General features: G+C 41.4%; 1 long non-coding RNA gene across 5 annotated transcripts in view; it reads right to left on the bottom strand.

The window, feature by feature from the left end:
• The window catches only part of LOC121823216 (uncharacterized), a 150,907-nt gene that overhangs the window by 59,643 nt on the left and 77,810 nt on the right, over positions 1-13,454 (bottom strand). For 2 of the 5 annotated variants that reach the window (XR_013047978.1, XR_013047977.1), the window contains exon 4: positions 3,151-3,597. The exons of the other annotated variants lie outside the window; for them this stretch is intronic. This is a non-coding gene — a long non-coding RNA (uncharacterized LOC121823216). The remainder of the gene's footprint in view (positions 1-3,150; positions 3,598-13,454) is intronic. 5 annotated transcript variants of the gene reach the window in all.

Genomic DNA, 13,454 nt, shown 5'->3' with positions numbered 1-13,454 from the left:
TTGGTTGTAAACCCAACCATATGACTGCCTCATCACTGCCTGTAAGTACCGCCCTCCAGGTCTTAAAGGCGTATGTCTCCAATACTGGCTGTATCCCTGAACACACAGAAATCTACCTAGCTCTTCTAACCACCACGCTCTTGCTATGGCTCTAATAGCTCTGACCCCAGGGCAACTTTATTTATTAACATAAAATTAAAATCACATTTCAGTACAAATAAAATATCACCATACCTTCTGCTAAGGGTCTCTTTTCTCTTCCTTTCTTTTGCCTTCAGAGTCAACCAGAGTTTCTTGATTTACTGATGTTTTGGGTTGGATGAAATAGAGAAAGGGCTGTTCCACACACTGAGGGATTTTTAGCAATCTCCCAAGTAGATTGCTAGTGACACTGTATCTCCCGGGCATGGCAACCAAAATGCCTCCAAGACACTGCCAAATGTTCCCTCTAGAAGTCAGACCTTCAATTTTAGTATCCACTCCTGGTTGGGAGGCACTAATCATTAACTGGACAGACAGATCAGTGCTGCCAATAGAACATCGAACATGAAAACCACAGCTGCTAAAATAATGGTGTATTTCTCAGACACCTCCACTTTCATCATCTACTATTTTTACTCTATTTATAGCTTCTGTCAGATATGTCTTATGCAGAGAACACATCAATCAATACATGTCAGTGTAAATGAGCTGATCAAATCTTCCTGGGAGTTTTCCCAAATCCCAAATCAATTTAACTGGCTGTTGGCTTTGGGCCATTCACTTTACCCCTAGGAGACTCAGTTTCTTGGTTTGCCTAATAGAAACTGATACAAAACCCCTGCTAGTTCTAAACCACCACAACTTACTAGGTTTCTGTTTGTACAGGAAGCAGAATGACAGTATTGCACCCTTGTAAGGGAGGAGAGAATCGTCATTCTCTAGGGAAAGACACACATGTGGGAGGAAGCAGAGGCAGGTGCTATAGGGAGGGGGCACTGAAATTTGATGCTGCGGTGTAGCTGAGGCAAATACAATCTCCAACACAGAGATGTCCAAAGTCTGCATCCCCCCTCTTTTCAGTCTCAGTAAAAAGACATCAAACAGGTGGAGATTGGCTTTCCTGGATTAAAAAGTTCTTGGAGTATTGGGGTCAAAAGACTAAGATTATTTTTATTTCTTTCTTTTTTTTTTCTTGCAAAATCGGCTTTCCTAAAAATGGATTCATGGTTTTGCTCAATCTTTATTTCTAAGATTCCAAAGCTCAATCTTTCCAAAGAAGATAAATAACTTCCTGAAGTGTGTGTGTGTGTGTGTGTGTGTGTGTGTGTGTGTGTGTGTGTGTGTGTGTGTGTGTGTGTTAGGTGGATTGGAAAGACTGGGGAGGATGCTTACCTTAAGTATGATCATTACTCTGTGAACTTATGCTGGCCTTAAATGTTTGTATTTTACATGTGACCTGAGTCAGGACAGAGGCTAAAGAGTTTTAGGCAGCAGAATAGACCAGATCAATACACTGGATACTTGCCATCCAGACCATCCAGATAGTTCTTATGTGGCTTCTAGCTATACTATCTATTGGCATCTTATTACCTTGATAAAATTAATGATCACGGTGGATTGGATAGACCCTAGTGAGTTAAAGTACTTGCCACAGCCTCATGCTCTAAGTTCAATGCCCGGGACACACATGGTAGGAGGGGAGAACTGATTCATGCAAGTTGAGTCCTCCCAATCTGACAGACAATATACATATACATACATATATACACAGAGAGAGATGGATGGATGGATAGACAGAGATAGAGAGGTAGATAGAGATAGATAAGAAAATACTTCACAATAAAAGATAAAAACAAAGATCCAACTTTGTCAATGCCTCCCTTCCCTAGTCACCCATACCCACCTCTTAAGCCTCTTTGAAGCAAAATTCCTCAAAAGAGCAGTCTATATTCTCTATTTTCAAATCCACTTTCAGTTTCTTCTTCTATCTTTTTCTCTAAAATCATGGTCTCCAGTGCCCTGACATCCACACTGGTAAATTCAGTCATCACTTTTCACTTAGCTCAAACAAGTGGCAGCATTCGAAGCAATTGTTTGCCCCATGCCCTTTGCTTTTTCTTCTGCTTCCATAGTTGCTTTCTCAATCGGCCCTCCCCTGATTGTGACTTGTCTCCAAGCTCCTGCTGTTGAAGTGATCTAAGATACTTTGGAGCTCTTCCCTATCCACAGGTACTCATTCAGTGAGTTCTTCCCTAAGATAGCTTCCAAAACTCCCTATATGATGATGAGCCTCCAACCCAGATGTGTTCTCTAGTTGCATACTTCCTCCTGGACACTGTCCTTTATAGAGACTTATCATATCCAGAATTCAGCCGTACATCACCCCAATCCTACACGAAAACCTGCTCTGCTCATAGTCTTTCTATGGCAGTTGATAAGTTTATCCTTTAAACCATCCAGGTCAAAAGATTGGAAAGCCTTTTATGCCCTTCATTGGAACATTGAGAAGTTCTGCTCATTCTATTTCTGAGACAAACCTAGAGTCTGACCTGTTCTCACTCGAGTACTGCTCTCCTTGACAGCAGCAGCAGCAGCAACAGCAGCAGCATGTAGCTAGAGTTTTCCTGCCTTGCCCACAGTCAGGACAAATCTTTGTCACCCGCCAGTCCCACAGCCGCTCAGACCCAACCAAGTAAACACAGAGACTTATATTGCTTACAAACTGTATGGCCGTGGCAGGCTTCTTGCTAACTGTTCTTTTATCTTAAATTAACCCATTTTTATAAATCTATACCTTGCCACGTGGCTGGTGGCTTACCGGCGTCTTCACATGCTGCTGGTCATGGTGGCGGCTGCAGTGTCTCTCTGCCTCCGCCTTCTGCTTCCCCCAATTCTCCTCTCCTTGTCCCACCTACTTTCTGCCTGGCCACTGGCCAATCAGTGTTTTATTTATTGACCAATCAGAGCAATTTGACATACAGACCGTCCCACAGCAGCAGCAGCTCTCATCTAGATAACTGTGACACTCCTAAACCTGTATGTCTTAACATAACCAAAGCCTCCCACCGGACTCCTGACTTCATTCTGATCTCATTTCCTGCTTCCATGCTCATTCCACTCTTCAGACACATTAGTATGATGCTCCCATATATCAGCAGAGTCTCTTACCTGGAAAGTTTCTTCCTCAACATTCAGGTGGTAATGCCTCATGTCTGTAATGTTTTCCTTAAATGCCTCCTCTTCGGTGAGATCCGCCATGACTGCTGGATTGAAAGCTGCAGTCCATGCTCCTTATTTTTCTCATTGCTTTGACAGGAGAGGTGACAAAAGCCACTTCAGGAAAGAAGGGTTTATTTTGGCTCACAGTTTGATGCTGCAGGGATGGCAGGGATGATGGAGCTGTAGGAGCGTGTGGTAGCTGGTCGCATGGCAACCACAGTCAGGAAGCCGAGAGAGATGAACACTGGTGCTCAGCTGGCTTTTTCCTTCTCAATCAGTCTGGAACTCTAGCTCAGGGACAGTGCTGCCCACATTTAGGGTGAGTCTTTCCTCTTCAGTTAAACCTTTCTGGAAATGCCCACACTGTCATGCCAAGAGGTGTTCCCATGGTGACTCCTAATCAAGCCAAGTTGATGATGAAGGTTAACCATCACATAGCCATACATTTCCAGCCCCTTGTTTGCATTTACTGTTTTCCTCCACCATTCATCACCTCTTATAAGAGGTTATATAATTTCTTCTTCGTTACAATCTATCAACTGTGTCTCTTCAATAGGTTGTAAACACTGCAAGGGTGGGATTTATTTGTTCTCATTAATGCATCCCAAATATCTGCATGGCAGGCCCTCAGCAAAATTCTAGAATTAGTAAAAAGTCCAACAAGGTCAAGCAGGTTAAAGAATAATTATTATTGAGAATCTTGAAATGATTACTAGTGAGACTTTTATTGATAGATTTTTAAATATTTTTTTCTATTCTCTTTCTTTTAAACAGTAGAATCATAGCATCATTTTATAGTTAGTTTCATTTCTTTTTTTTTCTTTGACTACATTTTGTAGACAGGTTCTCTTATTGTTAAAATTCTTTTTCTGCAGGAGTTTTGTTCTGAATCTGTGTCAGAATTTGCTGACTTAAGCTCCAAAGTAGAATATTAAATGATTTTGATTTTCTTTGCTGTTTTATGCCTGTAAGTCTTGTCAGAAACAATACTCAGGAGTTTCAGTGTTCTACAGAAATAGAAAATTTTACTTAATTCCATATCCTAAGTTGTATAAGAAATAGCACTGATGTGAACATCCTTTTATAGAAGTCTAGATGGTGCTTTCCTTACAATAAACTGTTAAAGGAAAAATTATTGGACCCAAAAGTGTCAAGAAAATAAAAACCTACAAAAAGTATTCTTCTGTATTACCAAGCTGCCCTTAGAAAAGTTTTAGCAATTAACACTTCCACCAGCAAGACAAGGCATGCCTGCTATGTCTTGTCCATAGCTGAGTATGCCTTTTAAAATGCCAATTTGGTTTAGGGGAGTGGGGTAGCCAGCTTATTTTAATCAGTATTTCTATGGTAGCTAGTGCATTAGAATGGTTATGTTTAAAACTCCTTAGAATACATATATATCATTATCAAACTTCACAGGCTTCCTTTGTCTGATCACCTTCCCTTTATAAAAAGGCTTCTGCATAAGACTTCTGCCACTGCAGCCTTTTACTGCTGTGATCTGGAGAACAGGTGGTGAAGGCTTGAAGGATTTCTGCAAGAAGAGACAAAAGGATGTGGAAATGCTGGCTGATGCAGAGAGGTACCAAAAAAAAAAAATGTGCTTGGATGAGATTTGAAGGAGTAAGCTGAGACTGAAGAATGGAGAGGCTAAATTAGCGCATCAGACATAATCAGTAACCAGTCCTCACTCGACTTTCTATCAACAGCACTTGGCATAATTGATTCTCTCTTCATCTCCCTTCTGGAACTCACACCTGCGTTTCCGCCTGCCTCACTAGCTCCTTCCCAGCATCCTTTGCTGAAGATCCTTCCTCAAGGTCCACATCTTTAATGCTGGTGCGGCTCCATAATTCTCTCATCCATGACTCTCCTTTTCTGTTTTCCTCTAGTTTCTGACTTCATCTGACTTGTCGCTTGGCTGTACACACTGTCTGTATGCTAACAACTCAGACAGAACTCCAGCCCAGGCCTTTGCCCAGAACTACAGACTTGGATCCCCAGCAAGCTGTTGACATGTCTACTTGGATGTCTGCTCTGCTTTTCAAACTTAATATGTCCAAATGCAAGCTGCTGGCCCCCCTCGCCCACTCTCATTTATCCTGGAAAACAAAACAAACAAAAATAAAACAAGCACTATTTCTACTTCAGGATTGCAACAGCCTCTTAACTTATTTTCTCTTCTTCAGCAATAGAAAAAAATGATCTTGATTGCACAAGCCAGATCATAATTCAGTTCTGTAGAAGCGTCTGGTGCCTTTCAAAGTTCTTACAAGGGATGGTAAGAGCCTGAGTGTTCCAGAGCCTACTCTGCCACCCTCCTGGCCTCATTTCTTCCTACTTGCTTTCATGTTCTCTTCACACTGGACACACTGGCTTGCCTGCTACGTTCCTCTGGAGATATAGCAGGGAAAAACCACCTCACTAACATTCCTACTGCTTCACACAGAAATCCCTGGGGTTTCTTCTCACTCCTATGGGTCTTTACTCATATACTACCTTCCTAGATAATCTTCTACTGGTAAAAGTAAATTAATTAATTATAAAACAAAACAAAACAAAACCTATGTTCTTCCCTCTTGGGAGCCCTTATCACACTGTTCTCCACTTTCTCAATAGTACTTATTACTACCTACAACACGATGTTTTTAACCGCTTATTTATTATTTCCCTCTCCTGGTAAGACTCCATGTGCCATAAAAATGGCTTTTTTAACTCAGGGGGCCAAAGTGCCTGTGGCAAGTTTGACCCCGAAGATGTGCATGGTAGAAAAAAGAACCAGCTCCCCCAAGTTTTCCTCTGACCTCCACATGCATGCATGTACACACATACAATAAATGAATGTATAAATTTTTTAAGAACAGCTATTTTGATTACTGCTGATTATTTTCTTATCCCCATCATTCAGTCTAGCCAACAAAAGTTAGTTCATTATTGTTGAAAAAAATAAATGGGTGGATTTGTAAAAAGTCCTATATAGTGAAAATATTAGGACTTTATCATATTCTTTTCAGAATTTCCAGTTAGCTTTGTAACTTTCCTCTTGAATTCTCTTGATCACAGAAGAGCTTCACTATTGCTATGAAACTAGACCCACCAGTATTTTGCTGATTTTCACTCTTATAAAGAAAACATTTCTTTGAGGTGGCTTGATTACAGTTTCAGAGGTTCAGCCCATGATCATGCTGGTGGAGAACATGGCAGCTTGCAGACAGACATGGTGCTGATCAGAAGGCAACAGCAAGTGGACTGTGACACTGGGAGTACTTTGAGACCTCAAAGCCCACCTGCTTCTTCCAACAAAGTCACACCTACCCCAACAAAGCCATACCTAATAATGCCACTCCTTTTGGGGGCCATTTTCTTACAGACATCCTCAGCATAATGGAAGGAACTGGCTTTGGGTTTACTACAAAGCCTGCAAATATAATTTTTGAATAGATTATCATATTGAAAATAGGTGTAGGATCAGTTAAGTAGAACTAAGCAATCTCAGAAAGTTGGAGACTGTGTCTATTTGTCCAAGCTGTAGAACATAAAAAAAAAAAAAAGTAGAATGGCAAAGCCAGACCAACCGGGCCCCATGACAAGGCTGAATTGTATTTGATTCTTGATTCTGTCAGTTACCAACTGTGAAAGCTTAGCCATGCGAATTTGCTCTCTCTGAAATACAATTTCTTTATTCATAAATTGAATCTGCTGATGAGGAAGCTCCAGTTTTAGTCATCTCCTTATGCTTTCCAGCAGTGACAATCCTGTCTTCACGAGCCATGCAACCGCAGTGGGGGTTCTTCCAGATGCTCTTTGTATCAACCCCAACTGTGTACTTGGGGGATGAGAAAACGACCATAGGATCATATGAAGCAACTGGCTGTACTGTGGCATGGATTTGATCCAAAACTCCATTTACCACTCACTCTCCAAAAGTCATCGCCGGATCGTTCTAGATCTCTTGGTATCACTATCACCTCAGGCTCCTTGTCTAACTTTCCTAAAAGCATCTAGATATTCTCCTTTCCCAATCACTGTTACTCTGCCATGGAAACCAGGTCTTTCTGAAGATATGTTCTGAAGAAAACATATCATGTGTGCTATCGGGGGCACAGCAAAAGTCCTTCCTCCAGAGACTGGATCTTCAATTTGATTGTAGTCCAGAGAACTCTAGACCCACAAGTCACTTGTATCTGAGAACACAATTAGGGTCTTCATATTTCCATGGTGACAGCAGGCACCATACTTCTGCTCACCAGTCAGTGATTGTTTTGTTATACAAACTGAGCATTATTTGTCTTTACTGTCCATCTAATGCACTGCCCTTGGTAACACTAGGTTGTATTAACAACCATGCCAGATGAGTATGAGTCAAGGGAGATGACTGCCTCACTATACTTGATACATATCACAGAAATTACATCATTATGGAGTATACCCACTAATTCCTGATTTGTTGCTTTTGACATTGAGGAATTTCAGTTAGAGTATGCCCTTTAGGAGCATAATCTAATGATAGCATCACATACCATCATTTGGGTATTATCAAGCACAACTACCCTAAGCTTCTCAAAGATGTCACTGTTGTCTCCATTTTACCTTTGTGAAAGGAAGGAATCCTGGGCTTTCTCTGTGAGAATAGCCAGGTCAAAAATTCTCAAGTCCCCCACAATATATCCACAAAGCACCTCTACCTTCCTGATCTGAATATGAATTTCTACCTCACTTACTGTAAACCCACATGGTGACCAAGCTTTAAAGCAACATCCTGTAAGATATTCAGTCCTATGAGAGACCATGTCAATGATTCATACCCTGTCCAGATTTACAGTTTACTCTTTCCAGTACAATCCCCTCTTCTATTGTCTTTCCTGGTTCTCAGCAGAAAATATTACCTAGTATCTGCAATTTCATAAACTCTCATCCTGGAATCCATTTATTGCAGAGGTTATGCTTGAGTTATCAGCCCACCAATAGTGAGAACCTTTAGCCTAGAGGCAAATCTTGAAGCTATTAATACCTATCTTTCCACCATATGAAAGTTGCTGTACAGTCCTCAGGTAAAGAGAGGCTGTTCTTCAGTAAGATGAGGTAGAATTCTGTCTCCACTGGCCTCCAGGATTCAGGAGCATTGGAGATGTATTTCCAAGGTTGTTTGCTTCATCCAACCCAACTGTCAGACTGCCAGGTCTCAGCACCCTGTTCTTCCTCTGGAAGATCCCATATCTGATTGTCCCATTCTACTGTTCCATTTTACTGTCTTGCTTGGAATCAGGGTAATTTTTGTTCCAAGGATGTGACCTCTGGTTATGAAATCTCATTTTCTGCAGAGTAGTCCTTAGAGCACCAAGGATTAGAAGTGCTAACCCTTGAACAGATCCATCTTTAGTTCTAAGATCTTCATGATAGTTAACTAGGATGTAGCAAGAGGTAAGAGATGAAACATTGGGTTATATAGTGACTATGCTTGAAGTTTGGGTAGGGGATGAAAACTATGTGGCATGAGGAATAGGCAGGCCTCTGCTAACAGTACTGTCTGTTATTCTACTAGAGAAGCCTTTGGGATTTATGTCTTGAATTGAGAGTTGGCTACTCTAAGATTATAATTTTGCATTTGCAAAGCTTCCAGTACTGAGTTGTGCCGGAGGTCTCATGCCATCTCATACTCAAGAGACAACAGGGATATACCAGCACAGGGGACAGTGGCATTGTTTAGCTGTGCCCAGGAAAGGTTAGATGAGCCAGTACTTAGGTAAAATTGAAATAAAACACATTTCCTGGGAATCCAGAGTCAATTAAGACTTGGAGGATCTGGGGTAACACTGAAAGGTAATATTCCAAAGCAGGAGCCAAAATGCATTTCCCAGCTTCCTCTTCAGTGTGTATGAGTGATTGACAGGCGTCCATCATGCTTGACAATGGCAGAGCTAACTGAGTGATTCAGGGGACATCTATGTAGTAACCTGGGGCCAACTGTCCTTCAAAGAAGGCAGAAGCTTGTGCTTATGAGGGACAGGGAATATGAATGTGGGTACATTTTTGCCACAAGAAATGACAGCTCACTTCTTACTCATCTCTACTCTGGACCTCCTAAATACCTTGGTAGCTCTGATCCTGCTGTGAAACTTTATATACTCTAAAGAAATTCACTTAACAGAGTGCGCATGCTGCTGGATGTGATTGTGAAAATAATGACTAGTTTGTACCTAGGCTAATTTAGACCCAGTGTTGAAATCCTTTCTAAAACTTCTTTTGCACAACTCAAGGCTTTTTGATATTTTTCCAAAATATAGTTGACTGTCATAGTCACTGTTTAATAAAAATACCATGTGGATAAAAGAAGAGTTCAAATTAGATTGTGATAGAGTGATTTTTTTTTAGAAGCCAAGGATACAACACAAAGCATCACAGAAAGATGTCTGTAATACTGAGACCAATGTAATCAAGTCTGCATCTTTATGATCCCCTTGTCTCATTTATAAAATTTCAGTAACCTCTCAGCCTAGACTAGTGGTTCTCAACTTGTGGGTCTTGACCCCTTTGGGGGGGTCAAATAGCAGATATCCTGCATATCAGATATTTATATTACAATTCATAACAGTAGGAAAATTACAGTTATAAAGTAGCAGTTTTATAGAATGTTTATAGTAGAAATAATTTTATTGTTGGGGTCACCACAACATGAGGATCAGACTAGGAAGGTTGAGAACCGATGGCCTAGATTCTCAGCTCTTGACTCTTTGCTGTTGCTGTTTCCACTGCATCACAGGTCAGTTACCTTTGACACTCTTGAATTCATCTTGCTTTTGCTCTTAAAATAAGACTCATCTCTGTATCCATCTTTTTATTTTTTTGAAATCTGTGTCACACTCTGTGATTGTCCTGCAATGTCCCACCTCTGGATGCATTCACACTCAGGTCTGTGGGGTCAGTTTCTGGGACCTCAGACAGAATTGTCAAGTCCAGTAGATCTCTACCATGCCATCTCCTGGCCTGATGCTACACTCTGGGCTAGAAGCCCAGGGCTTGGTCTTCACAGAACTAGGAAGTTACAGCATGGTTCTTCTTAGAGATGTGTTGATAGCACAGATGCATTCAGCCTTGTTCTTTAGTTCTTAAGAAAGGCATTCTAGACTTTAAAGCCAATGAGAAATGGCTTAAGAAACGACACTTCTGATCCAGGTGTCTGAAGAACTCAGGATAAATTCAGATACCAATTGAACCCAAGGCACAGACCTTCATGTTGGCTTCTGGGCTTTAACTCTTGCTCAGATTTATTCAATAGGCTCCACCAGAAAAATATACAGTGTAGACTCAGAGCTCCATGTCCACTTCTCCTTTGCCACAGTTTGAACCAAAGTTGAAAAGTTGATTCTCATTGGGTCAGATGCTCGACCCTGAATCCTTTGCCAAGGCCAATATGATTAGATGTACGACGTGATGAGCCAGAATCAAGACCATTCAAATCACAAGCATTCCAAATAGGGAAGTAATGACCCACGCCCCCCCCCCAAAATTCTGCTAACATTGTAAAAACAAGTCTTCAGAGGTAGAGCCAATGAGAAAGTCCCACCATAATTATCCTGACTAACCCACTCTTCCCTCTGATATGGCCTCCACAGGGCAACCACTCATGCCTAGATACATCTGGCATATCTCCAAATCCATGGATTGCTTTACAGAATCAGTCTCCCATGTTTCTTGCAAAAAGAGGCACTATATGATGTTAGTTTTCTTTTGAAAGCACATGCATCCATTTCTCCTCCTCTTCTTTGTTAAAAAGAAACTGTACATTTACATTTACAAAAATAAATAATCATAACAACTGGAAAGTATAATCCGTAGCCTTGAGCTAATGCTTAAACAGATAAAACCAGACATGTAATAAATAAACACAGTGGTATACCTTCATGATGATACAGAAAATTCTATCAAATCAAAATCACAGTAAGATGTCACCTCAACCTTTCAGGAGGGGTATTATTGAAAAAAAAAAAAAGACAGTGCCATTGGAGGATGTGGGGCAATTGGAACTCTTATGCAGTGTTGGCAGGAAGGGAAAAAATAGTGCATCTGCTTTAGAAAGAGAATGGGAAGCTCCCAAGATGGCTCAGTTGGAAAAGGTGCTGGTGGCTAAGCCTAACAAACTGAGTTTGATTCCTGGAACCCACATAGTGGATTTAGCCATCTAAACAATTCCTAACAATCCTCTATAGCAGTGGTTCTCAACCTTCCTAAATGCTGTGGCCCTTTAATACAGTTCTTCATGTTGTTGTTCACGCCAGCCATACAAATATTTTTGTTGCTACCTCATAACTGTAATTTTGCTATCGTTATGAACTGTAATGTAAACATCTGTATTTTCTGATGGTCTTAGGTGACCCCTGTGAAAGAGTCGTTCAACTCCCAAAGGGGGCCCAACCCACAGGTTGAGAGCTGCTGCTCTATACAGTGCTGTACCTATAGAAAGAAACAGTATATCGTACACTTAAATGTCAAGAGGATTGCTCTTATGTAAGGTGTTTTTGATGTGTTTCTCTGTTTTGTTTTGTTTGAGACTTTGAGACAGTCTCACTGTGAAACCATTCCAGGTTTCATGTTGAGTGTTTTAACGATGCTGTTCAGATAAATGGAATAACCCATGTAGAGTTTATGTTAATTTTCAAAAGAAAACTGTGAAAAGTAAGCAAGGCTCCGGTCCTGCTCTCTATGGCATCTGTGGAATGCATGAACCAGCAAATACAGCTGCAGCTTGTTCCTAGAGCTGCTTTCTACCATGGATGTTCCGGTGGCATTCTTGGACCTTTTCCTTTTAGCCTGTGTTTTCTAGTTCTTGGAGTGACATATGCCTCTTGTCACGTAAGCATGCCTTGGTTGATTCTGGTAAAGCTTAGGCATGCAGCTTCTTTGCCACTCAAAAGCTTCTCCCCTCCCCCACACCTCTTCTATTTCTGCTTTTCTACCCTTCATCTGCAGGCCTTCATTCCCTTTCTGATCCCCCCACCCCCGTCTGTGTGTGTGTGTGTGTGTGTGTGTGTGTGTGTGTGTGTGTGTGTGTGTGTGTGTGTGTGTGTGTGTGTTTGACTGTCTGTCAGCCTCTCTCTCTCTCTCTCTCTCTCTCTCTCTCTCTCTCTCTCTCTCTCTCTCTCTCTCTCTCTCTCCTTCTCCCTCCCTCTCTCTGACTTCCTTCTTTACAAGGGAAAGTTTCCTAAGGGAAACGAACTGTGGTTTTGTTAGAGTACAGTAAACTTACAAAGACTTTTAGCTAAATAAAACGTCTAAGTTTGGCCTTACAAGACCTAGTTCCTGTTAGCAAGAGAACAGGGTGCTAATGTGGACACAGACAAGAAGCTCAGGCTGCACCACTGGCATGGGTGGAGGGGTTGGCAAGGATAATGGAAGGCAAGAGAGACATCAAGCACACGTCAGAGCCAAGGGGGGAGGGGACTCCAAACTAGGCTGTGTCACAGACTGAAGAGGATCTGAGGGGGTGGGGGCTGATTCCTTCTCTGCATGGTCAATGCATGTGGGACTGGCTAATCCAGGTGGAGGAGCATCCCCATACTGAAGTCCAAAATAGCTCAAAATTCAACAGTTTGAGTTCAGATGTGATGCTACAAATATGAAGAGTTAAAATTAAATACTACAGAAATTTCCCTTCAATCCTCTGTATAAAGTATTCATACAACTTATTTACATTTGAGTCCCATCTCCATGGAATCTCATTATGAAGATGCAAATGCACTAAAGAAAAAAACAAACAAAAACCTGAAACCCTTTTGACCTCAAACATTCTTGATTCATGCAACTAAACCCGAAGTGAAATCCTTTCTCTTCCGGACCACGCTGACAAGCCTTTCCAGATGCCATGTGCACAGGCATGGTGATGGGATCTGAGAAGAACCTCTCAGAATTAAAGTGGTGAGAGCTGCAAATGTGAACTCAGAAAAAGAACACACACACACACACACACACACACACACACACACACACACACACAGACTCTCTCCTTATGTGCCGGTAAAGGGGCCATAAGTCAACTTGAAAAACAAAACCCACATATGAAGAAAACAATGGAAAGTATCCCTCCCTCCCAAGTCAACAGATGAGCTCTCTGGTCCATCCCCCACCCACAGTGACTCTTAAGAGACCCAGCCAGGAGCCAGCTCCCATCTGCTTTCATTATTTTATGATGTAGTACAGGAAGATACTTGAAATTTCTAAGAACTAGAAATACGAAATGTGGTCCAGCCAGGATTTTT

The sequence above is a fragment of the Peromyscus maniculatus genome, chromosome 1 (assembly GCF_049852395.1).
Source record: "Peromyscus maniculatus bairdii isolate BWxNUB_F1_BW_parent chromosome 1, HU_Pman_BW_mat_3.1, whole genome shotgun sequence".
NCBI classification, from domain to species: domain Eukaryota; kingdom Metazoa; phylum Chordata; class Mammalia; order Rodentia; family Cricetidae; genus Peromyscus; species Peromyscus maniculatus.
This window is presented reverse-complemented; position numbering and strand designations above follow the sequence as displayed.